The sequence below is a fragment of the Haliotis cracherodii genome, unplaced genomic scaffold, assembly GCF_022045235.1.
Source record: "Haliotis cracherodii isolate W230 unplaced genomic scaffold, xgHalCrac1.p SCAF_4, whole genome shotgun sequence".
Classification (NCBI taxonomy): Eukaryota; Metazoa; Mollusca; class Gastropoda; order Lepetellida; family Haliotidae; genus Haliotis; species Haliotis cracherodii.
In genome coordinates, this window is record NW_027266297.1 from 32,208,366 (window position 1) to 32,229,150 (window position 20,785).

The window sequence follows — 20,785 nt, forward strand, 5'->3', positions numbered from 1 at the left end:
AACGCCTTCCAACTGCTAGCGAGTGACTTGTGTGTAGACTGATCTTACTCAGCGAGCCGGTCAGCTTTTATAGTGGCCGAGGGGCGATCAATGGTACCTCGCCGAGACTTGTCGGTTGGCATGTTCAGACTTGCTCCGTGGTTGTGTTTTGGACATCAGACGATGTTCATGCCTCAGTGTTTCTTGTTCGTATTTCAAGCTAAACTGTTGTTTGAAAACGCGAACTAACTCAAATTATTAATGAGTTAAACATAAAAGTGTTATCGGAGTTATTGACCATCTTTGATTGATGGCAAATTGGTCTAATTGATTAGGCGATATTCCGAACTAATACATGACACATGCGTTCAGAAACAGTTGAACTGTCTCGCTCAAATACAGTGTTTATGCCAAGCTCCTTACAGTGACTGCAGTTGCTATTTCGCCGTGCACAATGCGTGGAGTTTGTAAAATGAGTGGATGACGTCACTGCTTCGCGGAATAACCGTTTTTGCTCAGTGATAACGAATAGGAAAAGGTTTTATGTTGCTGTGAGATATATATTGTTGTTGATGAATGTTTAGTATGCACGGGAAGGAATACATAATGCCTTCTTATTTGGTCATCTTTAGACTTTATAAAGCATTAACTTGCCAATTGGAAGGAACGCATGTTTGATCCAACAAACTGTGTATGTTTTTAAGCGTTGCTGTGTATACATACATATGCGATGCGTTGAAAAGTTCGTGTGTTACATTTTCGAGACTATATGGCGGCTCATCAAGAACAGATCCTGTTTTGACGAGCTTCTTCGACGTAATTTAACAATACCACAAAAGAGAAAAAGTAATGCTTTAAGGCTTTTATTATTACTTTGTGTACTTATTCGACAACCAAACATTTTCTTCTGCGTACCTTATTTTAGTAATAAATAAACCTTAAAGACGGTGACTTTAGGAAGAACTAACAATCACCTTTTCTTTGTTTTTTTCTTTATTTCATCATGGGGACAATATCTTCCTGAAAACACTTAAAAGTATGATTTAATATTTTAATATTATTTCAACCACTGACCCTACGTTTTGAAAAAAATCCCTAAACCCAGTGACTCAAAGTAAGGGCGAAACGTGGTCTAGTTTTCATGAAATTAATGTTATGAGAAGTACTTTAGCTACATGCTTCCATATGAAATATCAGTTATTATTATGTAGTGAGTGATGAAAAACTGTTTATTCCCATATACAAATTGATATTTCAGTCGAGTGACATATAACGCTTTATTCTGGAACTACTTCCTCAAAGACAATCATTACAGATTAAAATCATGAAAATAAATACATAATCACACACTCAGTGAAGGTATAGTAAAATGTGACTCGGTTGAACCATAAACTACCCATTTTAGCTGTGTTGTATTACGTTCAAAACGTGCTTAACGTCAGGGTAAATGTAATTAGGAGAACAGCCCGTCAATTAGCCCTGTTCGAGGATTTCCAATTTTCGGCACCTCTGATTACAGGTTTCTTTTGAAACCCGTCCCTAATAAAATACACAAGGTAAGTCCTTAATTTGGCATTTTAGAAAAGTAATAAGGTTTGCTCTATCCCCATGAGTATTGTAATAATGAATAGTTTTGCCCTGAACTATTATAACGAAAGCGTCCTCGTGCTATAACTATGATTTCAGTCTGTCATGCAGACCCTCAAACAAATATATCCAATACAGCCAATGCAAGTCTTTAATGTTTGGTAAGTTTAGATTACTGAAATATCAATATCTGAAAATGAAGAAAGTCTGTGGGCTCTTTTTTATAATATATGTTATTAATTTAACAACTGTTTCTTCTGCAAAATATGTTCATTTCAGAAACCAGATGTTAGATAATGGTTCAGAGCAAAACTTAAGTACACTACACATGGGGTGGAGAAAATTATGGTTCTTAAATGGAAAAGATTCAATTTGTTGTTACAAATATAATATTTTCTGGTTTAAAGATCATTTGAACGTTTGATCAGTAGGTTTATGTGAATCGTTCGATGCACTATAAATCGGCATCAGTCCGGACAAGTACAAGCAGCCACACACACACATACACGTGCAAATAGTAAGGAACCACGTTCATGGCTTCTGCAGCAGTGTCTCTCAAACACATTGTTTACGTTTCTTTCTCCTCACACGTTCATCTGGGACTCGGTTTCATTGATAAGCGTAGGGCAATGTAGCAAGTTGAAAAGGAATGTGTTACTTCGCGGATGGCTAGGATTACCAAACATTTCTGCCTGATGGCGACATCTCCACGTTGAAGGTTCTTTGGTGAACATTTCATGAATTAGCTATGAAATAATAACACACATTGGTTTTAGCTTCAAAGTCGGAAATTTAGATGCTGTATACATTGACTGGATGAGAAACTCATTATATAAACTGTTTGAATTTATTCGCCATGAATTGGGAATATACATATATCGCTATGGTGGATCAGTGGAGCACGGGTATGGTGCTGACGGTGTCTTCCCATTATGACGTATATACTGTTTGAATAAACATACTTAATGAATATGGTTCAGTGACTGCTAATTACTACCTAACGTTCCTATATTTATTTTCAAGGTGAAGTTGGAAACGGAGTTGCAGTAGTCAAAATGGGAAAAAGACGAAAACGAATTCCTTGTTCTGTCCATGTACAAGTCATCCGTGTCAAGTAACAAGTATCATTCAATGTCATTCAATGTCATTAAGCAAGTGAAGGTCATGTTGTGCGCCTCACACTGCACTTGAAAAATATTGAGAGTAGCTCACACTATATGCTTAAACGTCACATAGATCATGGAATAGGTGTTGTGTAAGGAAGACCAGGTTCAGTTTTATGAAATTTTAAATGGTTTCTTTCAAAAAGGTTTGAATTATCAAATATTTCCGAACCATATATTACAATTGGGACAATCATTGTGCCAAAATGCTTATCACATACATGTATAACCAAGAGGTAGGTTAATGTTTCGTGTCATCAATGATTTTCAGTTGTCCATTCATATAATTATTCCACAGCTATTTGCCCTTGATGCCAAGTGGAATTTATTTTGGCAGAGTGAGTGAGTTGGGTTTAACGCCGCTTTTAACAGTATTCCAGTCATATCACGGCGTGTCAGCTTAATGTGGGAGGAAAGCCCGAAGTGATGCAGGTCTCAGACGTTTACCACTTCGGTGAAACCCACGAGCACGGGTGTGGTGCTGACAAACCTAGAAACTTAATCGGGGTGAACCGGGATTCGAACCCACAACCATAGGTTTCTGGCGTGCCCAAGGGGCGCAACTCTGCACAGCGAATCGCGGCGCCTTAGACGACTGGGCCACCCGTGCCCCCTATTTTGGCAGAACATATAGGCTGGTTATTCTCTTGCATTGACAATTTATATGTTTTAATAATGCAAACATAGCTTTGGTTGCATTTACCACGATCATGTTTATTGCTATTCCGAGATTCTAGTGAAACATCAAAAATAATACCTGTCATTAGATATTGTTCATGCATAAATGGGCAGAGTACAGGTGCATGACCACTGGTAGGCTCATTTTACGGATCGGGTGATCAGGCTCGCTGACTTGGTTGATGCATGTCATAGATCCCAACTGCGTAGATCGATGCTCATGATATCAATCACTGGATTGTCTGGTCCAGATTCGATTGTTTACAGACCGCCGTCATATAGCTGGAATATTGCCGAGTGCGGCGTTAAACAACAAATAAAACAAAACAAATACCATGCGATGCGGTATGAGATAAGACATATGCGTGTTTTCTAGTCATGTGTTTTAACGTGGCTGACTTGAGTATGGCAGGATCTGAAGACGTTTCTCATATACACGCCTTTGTATCATATCATTGTTTATTCTTTGTGAAAGGAAATGTAAGTATACACTTTAAGAAAACAAAGCATATGCAAGTTTCGGTAGTTTGTTTTATTTATTCCTGTTCTTACACAGAGGAAAGTGTTTTATGTACAGGTGAACGTGTACAATATTTCACACATAACCGCTCACTGACGTTTATCAGTCTCTATTACATTCATTCGGGAGAACACACTTCTTCAGTCACGCACCGTACATGTAATGACACATTATGCCCTCTCATTCACATAAAGGTTCTGGCAAGTTCGTACAATATGAGATTCGACTTCGATATCTTTCAAAGTCAAATGTACAAAACTATTATTAATAATTACGAACATAGAACACTTTATCTCAGCAAATTCCGGAATGTCCTTTAATATATGGCATCTTTAGAAAACGTCCATAATTTCCGTTTCGCTTTTGATATGTTCAGAAACATTCTATACTTTGTCTGATGAAATTGTAGTGCCTTGTTTGACTACATGTCTAGCAGTAGATCGTGATCTCCTCAGACGCATCCAAGCGTAGTCATAGGACTTTATCATGGAGGCTGTTTTGACGTGGTATGATGCTCTTCTGTACACCACCCTCCGCACATAGACACTGCAGTCCTGAGACACAACGTTGTTCACCTGAGTTCTGACAAGGTTGTTTCCAAGAAGCCGTGTTTCCCAATTAACATTATGCGGAATATAGTGGCAGAACTTGCTGAATACCACACACCTACGTCCGTACCGGATGGTCTGAACTCCGATCTCATAGAGAGCTGGCTTATTGTTCTCAGACTTGAAGATTGTCTTCTTTCTGAATCCAGGGTTGGCACCCCGTCTTTTCTCCCATTGTGCATCCTGTTTGAGTGGAACGTCAGGGGAGATAACTTTGACCCACGGTGACCAGTCCATGTTTCTCAAGCTGAAGTTGTTCTCAAAGACTTCCTCTCTTCTCAGAAGAGGTGTCACAAACTTTGTTGATTTCTGGAATAATTAAAGTGTATTATGAGAGTCCTTGTACTGGTCATAGCCTAACACAATGTAAACAAGAATTAAACAGTGTCATCGCGCATTTAAAAACAATTGAGAGAATATTTTACCTTGAACGATTTCTTTCTTGGCTTTCTGATAGATTTAGGCTTGGGCTCTCTGACACTTTGGATGTATGTCATTTTCTTCAAGGTGGGAACCTTCACATTTTTCTTAGCGGCACTGATTGTAATCGTTGTCTTTGGTTGAGAAGGGGAGACAATTCCATCACGTAGGGATGTAAACATTCTTTCCATGTCTTTGCTGAGGGCACCGTCAGCGCAACGGGCTCGAACCTCTCTCTCGTACACCTGATGAGGGCAAATAAGCATTGATGAAAGGAGTTTTGTAACAACGAATATCACACAATTAATATGACAGCCTCTCTACGGATTTTAAAGTGGTGCAGCTATTTCAACTTACACGAAGAATCTCTGCCCCCTGTTCCCTGTAGCAGATGACCATAAGGAAGTCAAAGATGTTTGTAAAGTTTTCCAATTTAAGATGCCGACCTCCTGTCTTGTAGGAAATGGTTTCGTAGAACGTCGTATTTTCCGTATCGCACTGAACTCCATAGATTTTTACTCCCTGAAATTAATATTAATATATAGAATAAGGGAATAAATATCGTTGTGTCGAAGTTACGGTTGTTGTCGCGAAGTAAAAGCAAAATCCCTGCACATGTCTTCTTTTTTCATAATTTTCGGTTGTGTCGAACCCCAGATAACTTTACTCGGATAAATTAACGTAAGCCCCTTCAACGTCGACACGAAGGTGTTTCATCATGGTGAGTGTTGTGTTTTTATTATTTGATTTATGGCTGAAAATGACCACAACCTGGAAATTAATAGAAATCGAACATACCATTTCCTTCAGAGTTTGTGTCTCCTTCCTCCAGTCTATTTTTAGTTCATTGGCTTTGAAGTATGGTTCGTGGGACTTGTCGTCATCGACGACGACGAGAACACGGTTAGATCCTGGGGTCCATCACAACTCCTCCCCAACTTGTCGGAGAACAAGCTCGTAACACTCGCCGTGGTCGTATGACGAAGTCGCAGAGCCCTTTGACGTCAGTGGAGAAGTCGATCCACTTTGTGACATATGTGGATTTGGTGCAGTAGTCACCGTGTGCGAAGACGGCGATTCTGACGGCGGGAATGTCAGCCTGGAGCCGCTGTATCATGTCCTGGAGTCGACCTCTGACTTCGGTGAGACAGTCGCACATGGAGGCAGTAGTGTCAAAGGAGAAGACAATCTCCGGAAGTCCACTAAGAAGGAATCAAAGCCATGTTGAATCTGTTTTAAAATTGTTCATTTTAATTAAAATGTTTCTTTATGTTATTTTTCGTAAAGTAACTTCTTTATCTTTAATACATTTCCTTCACAAATTTGAAAGTTGTTTTCTTTGCAAAGCCCATTTTAATTTTTATATAGACATACGACCCGTGAAGATCCGGGGCGTAAAAGGCACGTTTGCTTGTCGTAAGAGGCGACTCACGGGATCGGGTGGTCAGGCTCGGTGACTTGGTTGATGAATCGCTGTGTTGTCTGGTCATGACTCGATTATTTACAGACCGCCGTCATATAGCTGGAATATTGCTGAGTGCGGCGTTAAACAACAAAGAAAGAAACATCGATCGATGCCGCCTCGCTCAGACTCATTTAGACAAGTTTAGACATGCTCTGCGGTTGTGAAAATGTTCATGCCTCTGTGTTTGTCGACAGTGTTTCAACTTAGGCTTTGCTTAGGAAAACAAAATGAACTAAAATTCGTGGCTGAAAAAAATGTTGTCGGGGCTGTATCGAACATATTTGATTTGGGGAAAAGCGGGTCATACAGAACTGATATATGAAACATATGTTTAGAAACAGTTGAACGTACTCTCTCAAATACGTTGTTTATACCAGTGCTCCTTAAACTGTCCGTCGGTAGATATTTTCGCCATGAGCGGTAGATTTCTGCAGTGAACAAAGTTTGTATAGTGTGCATGACGTCATTGCTTCGCGGAATGTTTTACTTGCTCAGCGAAATATGTGTCTTGACTCAATGTTAGTATCAGGGCATAATTCATATATTTCTGATACATTTGTATTCAGTTAGTTGTTCATTAATACATGTGTTGGACTAGAATAAATGGAACATTACATTATACATGACTGACCTAGCTACATGTAGTTTATCATTTGGTTATCTAAAACATTAACAAAATAACAAGGTACGTCTATATTTCGTTCATCTCTATTGTACCTATAGGTTATTGCTGTGGTTAGTTTAGTGAATAAACCATCTTGTTACATATACGAGACAATACCTGAAAAATATATATCCACTTTCCACAAGATATATTTGTAAAAGACAATGGACAGTTCCCCTGTGTAATAATAATATTCGAAGTTTGATTAACGTGGGGCTCTTCATGATAGAATTGTATTGTGCACTTTAAAGTTCTTTGATAGGCATTTAGAAGTTGGAGTACCTTTACCAAGTAAGCATACGAATTTATGGATGAACAACTTCTTTATTACAATTAAGAGCGACGTTTCGGTGTAGGTTCGAACACCGTTATCAAGCAAATGATATACAGAGTGTGGTTAGCAAGTATATATACAAGTAAAATTTTAGGAGGCAATGTTTATACAGTAGAGTAGATATTGTTATACGGGAGTGGAGAAGCCTGTTATGTACACACAGGGTTAGTGACGACAATCATCGGTGAAGTCAAAACTAGTAATACCACATACATTAAAGCAGATATTGACTGGATAAGAGAAATGTGGTTATGAAATGATCGTGCACATTAAAGGTATTCAAAGTGATTAACTTAGGTGTTTAAAATAGTAATACCACATACATTAAAGCAGATATTGACTGGATAAGAGAAATGTGGTTATGAAATGATCGTGCACATTAAAGGTATTCAAAGTGATTAACTTAGGTGTTAAAAATAGTAATAACACATACATTAAAGCAGATATGGACTGAATAAGAGAAATATGGTGATAAAATGATCGTGCACATTAAAGGTATCCAAAGTGATTAACTTAGGTGTTTAAACTAGTAATAACACATACATTAAAGCAGATATTGACTGGATAAGAGAAATATGGTGATAAAATGATCGTGCATAAATAAGAGGAAGATACATAACATACAAGAAGTGCGAATGCAGGTGATGCTTCTAATTACGAAGCATTAATAAATTCTCAGCCGATGATTGTTATTCAAATCGTTCAAACAGACTACATGTCTGTAAGTCTGTTTGTCTGTCAAATTGTGTCACGTATTTATAGTTACATGTGTGTGTGTGTGTGTGTGTGTGTGTGTGTGTGTGTGTGTGTGTGTGTGTGTGTGTGTGTGTGTGCAGCTATGTCATAAGCATGTGTTTATGAACTATTATCAATCAGTTACGATACCAGGTGCTCGTGAAAAGGTGAGCGCATCCTGTCCCACCGATGGCACCTGTCAAAAACACATGCACAAGCAAGTCAAGTGTTTACCTGAACAAACACGGAAACGTATGATACAAGTCAAAATATGAAAGTGCATCGGACATAATTTTGGTCAGTGGTGCGACAAATTTGAAAATGTCCTCAACATACCTACCAGCATTTTGGAAGCCTCAGTTAGGCATGAAACATGAGATGGTATTGTCCAAAGGTGTACTTTCGTACTTTAGTTTTACGATAAGTGTAAATATGTCAGATTCTTATCGTTGGTTTCACCTTGTTATATACACTTTTGAGTATGCTTATTGACCTGCCTAGTCTTGTCTGGTGATTACTTCAGAACTATATCCGAGACGTATGGCTGTTTCAGAGAGGATAGTGAGTGAGAGCTGCTTTGAAGAGAAACTTACATCGACACGAGATCACGGAGGCGGTCCGAATACATGTAGGAACCTAAAAATAATCGTTATGTTATTGTGTTGAGACATATCTAATACGCGAAGAATGATCAGTCGAATGTTAGACTATGTGATTGGTCTTGGTTTATGTTGTTGGACGTTATCGATTTTAACCCGATTCTTGTTGATTTCAGAAGTATCTTCAGCTACCCATATTATCGTTCCCTGTCAGGTGTTCCAACTCTAGCTCACGTGTCAAAATAATAACTTGTGTTACATTGATATTTGTAAAAGAAATGCTACATCGTATAAAAGTAGTATATACTATATAAGACTATCATCATGTGATGTTTTAGTTAAATAGGGTTCGAACTATATTAAGAACATGAGGTAATCACTGAATATGAGAAGCAAGCACTCCCTTAGTCTCTTTGCAAACAAACTGATAATTCTAAATCAGATAATCAGTTTTAAACAATCTCGGCCCTTGTGTGGCATTTTCGAGTAAGACAACGCATAGGCACTGCCGTTGACAAATTATGATGGATTCGCATATTTGTTTTAATCATCGGGAAGTCTGTATACCACATTATAACCGTTTACCTTACATAGTGAAAATAACAGTGAACTACTTGCCGGATATAAATGTACAGTTCACACTGTTCGCAGCGCATGTAAAGGGAGATAACTCGTAAACGACTATCCTGAGTGGCAATGTGAACCAAACTGCTACCGGCATGGACAGTAACACAAAGTGTTTGTATATCAGTATATATCTTTTTTTTTCAACTACAACTATGCTCTCTGTCCGTCGTTCACCCGTCTCAGGTCACTGTTATTGTACAAAAGTTTCGATCGAGTTCAGGGCCTATAAGGATTTAAGTTGTGACATTATATATATATTTATCGCTAAACATATTCTTTCCCGCTGCATCATAAAGCTTTAATGCAAGCTAATAATTTCAGAGTTCCCATTTCGTACACCTCAAAGTGTCTGAAAAAAAACCCATTAACTAGCACATTTAAGTAAAAACGTTTATTCATATTTTCATAGTGAATCTCACTTAACCATTAACTGTAAACAATAAAAGAAATACAATCGTTCACTAATATTTAAGATGCTAACAGTCAATCGGACGCGCAGTTTATCACTCACGCACTGTAGGACATATAAATAGAGAATACTACACTCATTCTCGTTAGATACCATTTTTACGAAAAGAGTGGACTTTCTATGGTATCTGACCGAGCGATAGCACTGTAAGACATATAATGTTCTCTCCTTCACACTAAGGAGCAGTATGACATGAGACGAGGTCATATGATACATATGTCGATTAAGCCATATGAAGTCAAACTTAAAGCTCGCATATTATCTGTCACTTCTTAAACAGTGAAATAGTCAATGTGAGGGATCAGTGACTATTACATCTTGTCAGATGAAATCGTGCAAGTTTGTTTGTTAACATGTCGAGCACCCGAGCGTGATCTCCTCAGACGCATCCAAGCGAAGTCATAGGACTTTATTAAAGCGGCTGTTTTAACGTGACTTGAGGCTCTTCTGTACGCCACCCTCCGGACATGGACACTGCAGTCCTGCGACACAACATTGTTCACCTGAGCTCTGACAATTTTGTTTTCGAGAAGCCGCGTTTCCCAGTTGACATTATGAGGAATATGGCGACAGAACTTGCTGAATACTACAAACTTTCGTCCGTATCGGGTGGTTTGAACACCGATCTCATAGAGAGCTGGCTTATTGTTCTCAGACTTGAAGATTGTCTTCTTTCTGAATCCAGGGTTGGCACTCCGTCGCTTCTCCCATTGTGCATCCTGTTTGAGTGGAACGTCAGAGGTGATAACCTTGACCCACGGTGACCAGTCCATGTTTCGTAAGCTGAAGTTGTTCTCAAAGACTTCCTCTCTTCTCAGAAGTGGTGTCACAAACTTTGTTGGTTTCTGGAATAATATAGCGTATTATGAGACTCTTTGTACTGGTCACAGCCTAACACAATGTAAACAAGAACTAAACAGTGTCATCGCGATTTAAAAATATATAAGAGAATATTTTACCTTTACTGATTTCTTTCTTGGCTTCCTGGTGGATTTAGGTGTGGCCTTTCTGACTCTTTGGGTGGATGCAGGTTTCTTTAACATGGGACCCTTCACATGTTTTTTGGCGGCACCGATTGTAATCGTTGTGTTTGGTTGAGAAGGGGAAACAATTCCATCACGTAGGGATGTAAACATTCCTTCCATGTCTTTGCTGATGGCACCATTACTGCAACGGGCTCGAACCTCTTTCTCGTACACCTGATAAGGGCAAAATTCATTGATGAAACGAGTCTTATAACGACGAAATTCACGCAACTAAAATGACAGCCGCTCTACAGAAGTTATTATGAGGTTAATTTATTTCAACCTACATGAAGGATATCTGCTCCATGTTCCCTGTAGCAGATGGCCATAAGGAAGTCAAAGATGTTTGTAAAGTTGTCCAATTTAAGATGCCGACCTCCTGTCTCGTTGGAAATGGTTTCGTAGAACGTCGTAGAATCCGTACCGCACTGAACTCCGTAGATTTTTATTCCCTGAAATTAAAGTAAATAAATAGAATAAGTGAATAAACACCGTTGTGTCGAATTTACAGCTGTTGTCCGAAGTAAAATTCTCGGTCCCTGTACACTCCTTCTTTATTCATCATATTCGGTTGTGTCGAACCTCGGATAACTCGAAGCATTTACGTTGGTCTCCTCAACGTCGACACAACAGAGTTTGACTGTAATGGGAAAGGACCACAACACAGAAATTAATAGAAATCCAACATACCATTTCATTCAGAGTTTGTGTCTCCTTTCTCAGTCTATTTTTAGTTTATTGGCTTCGAAGTTTGGTTCGTGAGGCCTGTCGTCCCCGACGACGACGAGAACACGGTTAGATCCTGGCGTCCATGACAATTCCTCCCCAACTTGTCGGAGAACAAGCTCGTAACACTCGCCGTTGTCGCCACAGCCTCCTGTATCTTTAACGTTCATGACGAAGTCGCAGAGTTTTTTGACGTCAGTGGAAAAGTCGATCCATTTTGTGACATATGTGGATTTGGTGCAGTAGTCCCCGTGTGCGAAGACGGCAATTCTGACGGCGGGGATGTCAGCCTGGAGCCGCTGTATCATGTCCTGGAGTCGTCCTCTGACTTCAGCCAGACAGCTGCTCATGGAGCCGGTTGTGTCAAAGGAGAAGACAATCTCCGGAAGTCCACCAGGGGGAAGCAAAGCCATGTTGAATCTGCTTAACAGGCCGAAAGCTTGCATATTATTATTTCAATAATCAAGTATTTCGAGTACATTTATCTTAGGCAACGTTGTTTTCGGAATGCATTGTACAGTTATGTTATAAATTATCCCGTTTAATTGATCCTATGATTTGTATACTTACTTCCTTTGGAGATTTAACGTGCGCTTTCCGACTGATGCGTATTTCGCACATGATTTGTATAATAACGAGTTACCTTTTATATTGATATGTTGTACACACAGGGTAGTTTATATCAGCTGACTGATCTTACTCAGCGAGTCCGTTAGCTTTTATACTGACTGAGAGGCGATAACGACGAGCCTGCATTGGCTTGTTTCGGTCTGCAGGTTCAGACTCGCTCTGCGGTGGACTTTTGGATATTTGACGACATGTTCACGTCCCGTGGTTTTGCCCGTGTTTCAATGGAGGCTTCTGTTAAAAACAAAGGAGCTCAAAGTGATTAATCAGTTTACGTATAACGTAGTCGGGGAGTTACTGCACCTATTTTATTTCAGGAAAAGTGGTCTTTTTGATTCGTGCTTGTTCAGAGCTGATGTATAAAACACATTCAGAAACATTTGAGCATACACCTCAATACGTTGTTGATAGCAATGCTCCTTTCACTGTACTTTTGTAGATCTTTAAGCCGTATACAGTTTGAGTCTGCAATGTGAGGAGTTTGTATAACTGGGCATGACGTCATTTCTTCGCGGAATATCTTATCAAGCAAAATATTAATGTGACCCCAAATGAAAATAAAAAATATATTTTGAAGCCTCTGTTACATTTGTATGTTTCTTCATTCATATTTCGTCTGAGTTGAGGGGATTTCATCATACGTTACAATTATATTGTTATCATCAAATACAGCATTCGCGTTATGATTATTTCAAGTCCGTCTATCTGTCGGTGTTTCACCTCAGGCCCCTGTTTGAAGTTCCTGTGTGGCAGGTGGCCCAGTCGCCTAAGGCGCCGCGATTCGCTGTGCAGAATTGCGTCCTTTGGGCACGCCAGAAACCTATGATTGTGGGTTCGAATCCCGGTTCGCCCCGATTATGTTTCTAGGTTTGTCAGCACCAAACCCGTGCTTGTGGGTTTCACCGAAGTGGTAAACGTCTGAGACCTGCATCACTTCGGGCTTTCCTCCCACATTAAGCTGACACGCCGTGATATAACTGGAATACTGTTAAAAGCGTCGTTAAACCAAACTCACTCACTCACTCTTTCACTCACTCCTGTGTGGCATGAGTCCGTGTTCCATGAACATACTTCAACTTTGGCCTCAGCTGTTTCAGAGATGATGGTTCAAACATGCTTTCAAATACATTGTCATCAATCAATCAATCAAGTTTATTTCGTAATTCAGGCCATATAGTACAGTTGTAAGATAAATAACATTTTAGGTCACATGTCCAGATCATATGCCATCTCAATATGATATATCAACACTATTGCACTGACCAGTTCCATGTGATATATTTGTTAAAAAGTTATTATTCCACATTGATCATTTTGAAATAATTTGAAGCCCGCATCAAACACATCACCATCGAAATTTCTATTTCTTCCATTTGTAGCCACCACCAAACATGGGTGAATACTCAGTTTATTTTCCCCCCGAGAGTGTCTCTGTAACATTATCTGACCAGTGGTCATACCATGTATAACCAATATATTTCTGTTTATCTTACGCATACGGGTCTAAGCTATAAGAGGAAGACAGGTCATAAAAAGGTATTTTGCATTAGGTGTATACATTTTGCAGAAACACGCAGAGCATAAGAAATAAAGCAGGATCAATGATACCGTGTATACTGTACCGTGATTTATATACATGTGAATGAGACTGTTCAGTTAGGATAAGCGTCCTTGGCTTCTGAGACGTATCTCTCAAACACTCTTTGTTTACATTAAGTTCCCCACGCGTGTGTATAGGACTCGGTATCGCAGTGCAGTGTGACAAGTTTGGCAAGAATGTGTGACGTAATTACTTCGCGGAATGTGATCCAGTAATCAGTTGTGCCCGGTTGGTCACATGTCCACAGATAACGGGTGAAAGTCTACTTACTACATACCGATATCGTCTCTGGCTTACTTCCAAAGCAATTCTTATATCAATAGAAATAACAGATCTTACAGCAAATATTGACCTGAATAGATAAATGAGATTATTTTTTTCACATACAAATAATTTTATGTTTAAATCAGTAGTGTTGAAATTTAAATACCAATCATCAGATAATACCCCAAAATACATTTCATCACCATTTGTGCATAATACAAAATACTTACATAAGAATATGTAGGATTAGTATTGTAGCATTTAGCATGAAATTCATATAATTAACCTGAGAATATCCTTCAATGCACACCACTCCCTACAGTCATGTGAAGATCCCGGCTAGACTAGGTCTTCAGCAACCCATGCTTGCCGTAAAAGGCGACTATGCTTGTCGTAACAGGCGACTAACGGGATCGGGTGGTAAGACTCGCTGACTTGGTTGATGCATGTCATGGTATCCCAATTGCGAGGAACGATGCTCATGATGTCAATCACTGATTTTCTGGTCCAGACTCGATTATTTACAACCCGCCGTCATATAGCTGGAATATTGCTGAATGCGGCGTTAAACAACAAACACTCAATGAAGTCAATCATGGTTTTAAAGATACATCCTGGGGCCCGTTCCTCAAAGCGATTTTAGCGCTAAGGTGATCGTAAGTCCCATACTCTAACATAGGGTTACGATCATCGTAGCGCTAAGATCGCTTGAGGAACGGGGCCCTGGACATTATTCGGCGTAATATGCTTGATGAACGTGTTTATTTTAATAAACGTGTTCATTTTCACAAATACACATGGATAATATTGCCAACGTGGATGTGAATATTGTGAATAAGAAAGCTTCCTCGATATTATTTATTCAGTATGTTCATTTTCAAGTAGTAAATGTACTGTGATATAGAAGTTTGACACTTGCGCCCGGGCAACAAGCGGGGCTGCTTTTACATGAAGATGCCATCTCCGTGTGGTAACACACGATGGCTAAGAGGGTTTATTGTTTACAAGTTCTCCGGTCTATATACACGAATTGATATACATGCATATCTACAACTGTATGCACACATGTGTCAATTCGAGGTCAATTTTTCTCTCTCAATGTAATTAATCACACACAAAGTATATACGTAAATGTATGTGACAATGAAGAAATAGATGTGTGGACACACACAGCAAATATCACAAACGTGAAGATAGATGACAAAATGAATGAAGATTTAGATGTCTGGACACGCACAGAGCAAATACAACACGCGTGAAGATAGGTGACAATGAAGATTTAGATGTCTGGACACACACAGCAAATATCATACACGTGAAGATATGTGACAATGAAGATTTAGATGTCTGGAAACACAGCAAATATCGTACACGTGAAGATAGGTGACAATGAAGATTTAGATGTGTGGACACACACAGCAAATATCATACACGTGAAGATAGATGACAATGAAGATTTAGATGTCTGGACACACACTTCAAATAGCATACACGTGAAGATAGATGACAATGAAGATTTAGATGTGTAGACACGCACAGAGCAAATATCATACACGTAAAGATAGATGACAATGAAGATTTAGATGTCTGGACACACACTTCAAATATCATACACGTAAAGATAGATGACAATGAAGATTTAGAAGTCTGGACACGCACAGAGCAAATAGCATACACGTGAAGATAGATGACAATGAAGATTTAGATGTCTGGACACACACAGCAAATAGCATACACGTGAAGATAGATGACAATGAAGATTTAGATGTCTGGACACACACAGCAAATATCATACACGTGAAGATAGGTGACAATGAAGATTTAGAAGTCTGGACACACACTTCAAATATCATACACGTGAAGATAGATGACAATGAAGATTTAGATGCCTGGACACGCACAGAGCAAATATCATACACGTCAAGATAGATGACAATGAAGATTTAGATGTCTGGACACACACAGCAAATAGCATACACGTGAAGATAGATGACAATGAAGATTTAGAAGTCTGGACACACACTTCAAATATCATACACGTGAAGATAGATGACAATGAAGATTTAGAAGTCTGGACACACACAGCAAATATCATACACGTAAAGACAGATGACAATGAAGATTTAGATGTGTAGACACACACAGCAACTATCATACACGTAAAGATAGATGACAATGAAGACTTAGATGTCTGGACACACACTTCAAATATCATGCACGTGAAGGTAGGTGGCAGTGAAGATTTAGATGATCTGGACACACACAACAAATATCACATTCGTGAAGATAGATGACAATGAAGATTTAGATGTCTGGACACACACAGCAAAGTTTTTGAAGAAGATTTACTGTTTACATCAAAAAGGGCTTTTACGATTCATTTCTATATTCTGTATTTCACGATTCGCTGTGCAGAGTTCCGTCCCTTAGGCACACCAGAAACCTATGACTGTGGGTTCGAATCCCGGTTCGCCCCTATTATGTTTCTAGGTATGTATCTTAAATGAGCGATATTATAGCCAAAACATGAACGGTTAAAGCGCTTAGTCAGCGCTCAAAGAATACTTCTACATAGTTTAAAGCTTTAAAAGATTACTTTTTTTTTGCGCCTAATACACAACTGGTGATAGGTTTCTTGGACATTTATTTACAACATTTCACTTGACCCAAGTTTGATTCAAGTCATCACCGGTCTGTTAGTCAGGAATTGATATCATGAACATCGATCTACACAATTGTGATACGATGACACGCAACAACCAAGTCAACATGTCTGACATCCAATCCTGTTAGTCACCTCTTACGACAAGCATAGTCGCCTTGTAAGGCAAGTATGGGTTGCTGAAGACCTATTCTGCCCGGATCTTCACGGGTCTATTCATGAATCACCATCAAATAGTGATGATACCAGGTGTTCATGGAAAGGTGAACTTATCCTGCCCCAACGGTGACACGCATCACAAACACATGCAAAGGCAAGTCAAGTGTTCACTCGTAAACCTAGCGACCAGGCTAAATAGAGAGTGAAAGCATGAACAGAAAACGATGTACACTGCAACGCAGCGAAATTATAAGGCCTAGTCACCCGATGCTTCACGCCATGAGATCACAAACATCTTGATGTTGAGCCGTGACATGATCCTGGTCAATATTCAAATCATGTATCGCTATGTATTGTTATACAATGATTGTAACTGTATTTTTATTTTTATACTGATTCTGTTGAGATTCAGTAGACGTTCCTTGTATTGTATTTGGACATTCTATTAATGTATTTAGTGGTGAGTAAGTTATTATATTTAGATGCTCGAATTATCTATAAACTTCCGGAATAGCGTGGATGGATGTCAAGCGTAATAGAAACGTGTGGAATATTCTGTGATGTTCTAGTGACACTGGACTGGTAAAGGCACTGTTGGGAAAGTGTGGGAAGCTGGTTGGACTATATAAGTGGATCGGGCGCGGCCCTGTCTCATCTCACATTACATCAAGACCAGCTTTTGTGTGAAGATTCATATTTCAGCCTGGAATTCTAGTCTGGTCTATCTCGGGAGCTTGACCACTGTTGCAGCGAGGTGATTATTATTCTTGTCATTGTCATTTCAACTGCTCTCGCATATTATACTGACTTTGAATATTGTATTACTACTCTCTTGTGTACTGCCAATTTAATTGCTGTGCAGTAATTTGCAGTTATTTGTAAACCTAGTAAATTTTGTGATTTTGTTGATTGTATACCAGATTTCTGAATTAACATATTGTCTCAATTTGGGAATCGCCACGTAACAATATCAATTCTACATTATAATAAGGTAAATACTTTCCATTAGACACTTTATTGTTTTTTTTAAATTTTCTTTTTAATAATTCTCACACGATCTGTTCAGTTCTTATATTTCCTCTGACGACATTATGCTGCCTTGTCTGTACACATATCGAGCGCGAGGGCGTGATCTCAGACGCTCCCAAGCATAGTCAAAGGACTTCATCATAGAAAGAGACTTATTGTGACTTGAAGCTCTTCTGTACACCACCCTCCGCAAAAAGACACTTTCGCAACTAACATTCCCGTGGATATGGTGTCAGAACGTGTTGAATACTACGACCCTTCGTCCGTATCGTTTGGCTTGAACAGCTATTTCTTAGAGAGCTGGTTTATTGTCCTCAAAGGGGCGGTCGGGTAGCCTAGTGGTTAAAGCGTTCGCCCGTCCCGCCGAAGACCCAGGTTCGATTCCCGACATGGGTACAATGTGTGAAGCCCATTTCTGGTGTCCCCCGCCTTGATATTGTTGGAATATTGCTAAAAGTGGCGTAAAACCTTACTCACTCACTCACTCACTATTGTCCTCAAAACTGAACATCCGTGTTTCTTTAGCAAAAGTTGTTCTCAAAGACTTGCTGGAGTACCATGCAGGAAGACGAGGTACCAGAGGTCTCCATGATCCCCAGCAGGCTTGAACAGCTATTTCATAGAGAGCTAGTTTATTGTTCTCAGAAATAAACATCCGTGTTTCTTTAGCAAACGTTGTTCTCAAAGACTTGCTGGAGTACCATGCGGGAAGACGGGGAACCAGAGGTCTCCATGATCCCCAGCAGGCTTGAACAGCTAGTTCATAGAGAGCTAGTTTATTGTTCTCAGAAATGACATCTGTGTTTCTTTAGCAAAAGATGTTCTTAAAGACTTGCTGGAGTATCATGCAGGAAGACGAAGCACCATAGGTCCCCATGATCCCCAGCAGGCTTGAACAGCTATTTCATAGAGAGCTGGTTTATTGTTCTTAGAAATTAACATCCGTGTTTTCTTTAGCAAACGTTGTTCTTAAAGACTTGCTGGAGTATCATGCAGGAAGACGAGGTACTGTAGGCCCCATGATCCCCAGCAGGCTTGAACAGCTATTTCATAGAGAGCTGGTTTATTGTTCTTAGAACTTAACATCCGTGTTTCTTTAGCAAACGTTGTTCTGAAAGACTTGCTAGAGTATCATGCAGGAAGACGAGGTACTGTAGGCCCCATGATCCCCAGCAGGCTTGAACAGCTATTTCATAGAGAGCTGGTTTATTGTTCTTAGAACTTAACATCCGTGTTTCTTTAGCAAACGTTGTTCTGAAAGACTTGCTAGAGTATCATGCAGGAAGACGAGGTACTGTAGGTCCCCATGATCCCCAGCAGGTGGCCTAGCTTTGGTTACTTGTGGCCTACAACCCGTGTTTTAAACTGTATTAATGTTTTTGTTATGTTAGTTTGATCAAATGTGTTTTTAAACATACATTTGCATTCATAACTCAATTGTGAATACTTATATTAACTTGGTCTCGTCGCTATATGGCTGAAATAATGCCGATGCGACGAAAACTTTAACTCACTCACTCAAAGACTTCCGCTCTTCTCAGAGGAGGTGCCACAAACCTTTCTGGTTTCAGGAATTACAAACATATAACGAGACTACAGATCTCCCAATCAACACCACACGTGACATTGCGAAAAGATAGCTATTTAATTTATGATTTATGAAACTTCCCTTCAATGATTTGGTTCTGGGCATCCTGTTTGATCTACGTTTAGTCTGTTGGACTCCTCGGTTGGATGCTGTCTTCTTTAAGGTGGGAACCTTCACCTTCATCTTGGCGAGCGTAGCAACAGCAACATTCTTCCCGACTCCTGGAATGGATGTCGTCTTCTTAAAGATAAGTAGCTTATCACCTTTCTCAGTCGCACTTGCTGGCGTCTTCTTCTTTGGCGAGGAAGGGGAGGCTACTCCATCCAGTAGAGACGTAAACATGACTCGAACCGCTTTTTCGTAATCCTGATAAATAAAAAAAATCTTACAGACAAGATAAACAAAATATTATTTTTGAAATCAAACATTGGAAATGACAATCCATGGATCAATTAACCCTGGACACATGTATTGAGATAACAATATAGTGGGTAATCGATAACTCAAATACGACAGGGGAGACCAGTTATGTCAACTTACACGACGGGTATATGCCCCGTGTTCCCTGTAGCAGATGGCCATGATGAAGTCAAAGATATTTGTAAAGTTTTCCAATTTAAGATGTCGTCCTCCTGTCTCGATGCAAATTGTCTGGTAGAACGTCGTAGCCCAGTCGTCACGCTCAACTCCATAAATTGTTCTTCCCTGGAAATAAAATCACTGAATATCACGAGTACCTATTTTTCTTCATATGATTTATGAAGAGGATTATAAAATGGTGCAGCCTTCTAAGGTGATCGAAATTACAGGGTAAAATTTCAACTTACCATTTTTTGGAGCGATTTTAACTCCTCACTCCAGTCTACATTTCGTTTATTGGATCTGAAGTTTCGTTCGTGGGGACAAGCGCTCGGTTGGATCCCTGTGTCCAAGACAACTCCTCCCAAACAAGTCTGAAAACAAGCTCGTAACACTCGACCCCGTCATCAGTGCCCCTGTACCTTTCACGTTCATGACGAAGTCGCAGAGCTTTTAGACGTCAGTGGAGAATTCGATCCATTTTGTGACATATGTGGATTTGGTACAGTAGCCACCGCGTGCGAAGACGGCGATTCTGACGGCGGGGATGTCAGCCTGGAGCCGCTATATAATGTCCTGGAGCCGACCTCTGACTTCGGTCAGACAGCCGTTCATTGTCCCGGCCGTGTCAAAGGAAAACACAATCTCCATAAGTCCGCTAGGAGGGACTAAGGCCAT

At 39.7% G+C, this 20,785-nt stretch overlaps 3 pseudogenes; all 3 read right to left on the reverse strand.

Annotated features, from left to right (window-relative positions):
• Positions 1 to 4,310: 4,310 nt before the first annotated feature.
• Positions 4,311 to 6,835, reverse strand: LOC139479378 (uncharacterized; annotated as a pseudogene).
• Positions 6,836 to 9,841: 3,006 nt separating this feature from the next.
• On the reverse strand, positions 9,842 to 12,254 carry LOC139479692 (uncharacterized; annotated as a pseudogene).
• Positions 12,255 to 12,377: 123 nt separating this feature from the next.
• On the reverse strand, positions 12,378 to 20,785 carry LOC139479379 (uncharacterized; annotated as a pseudogene).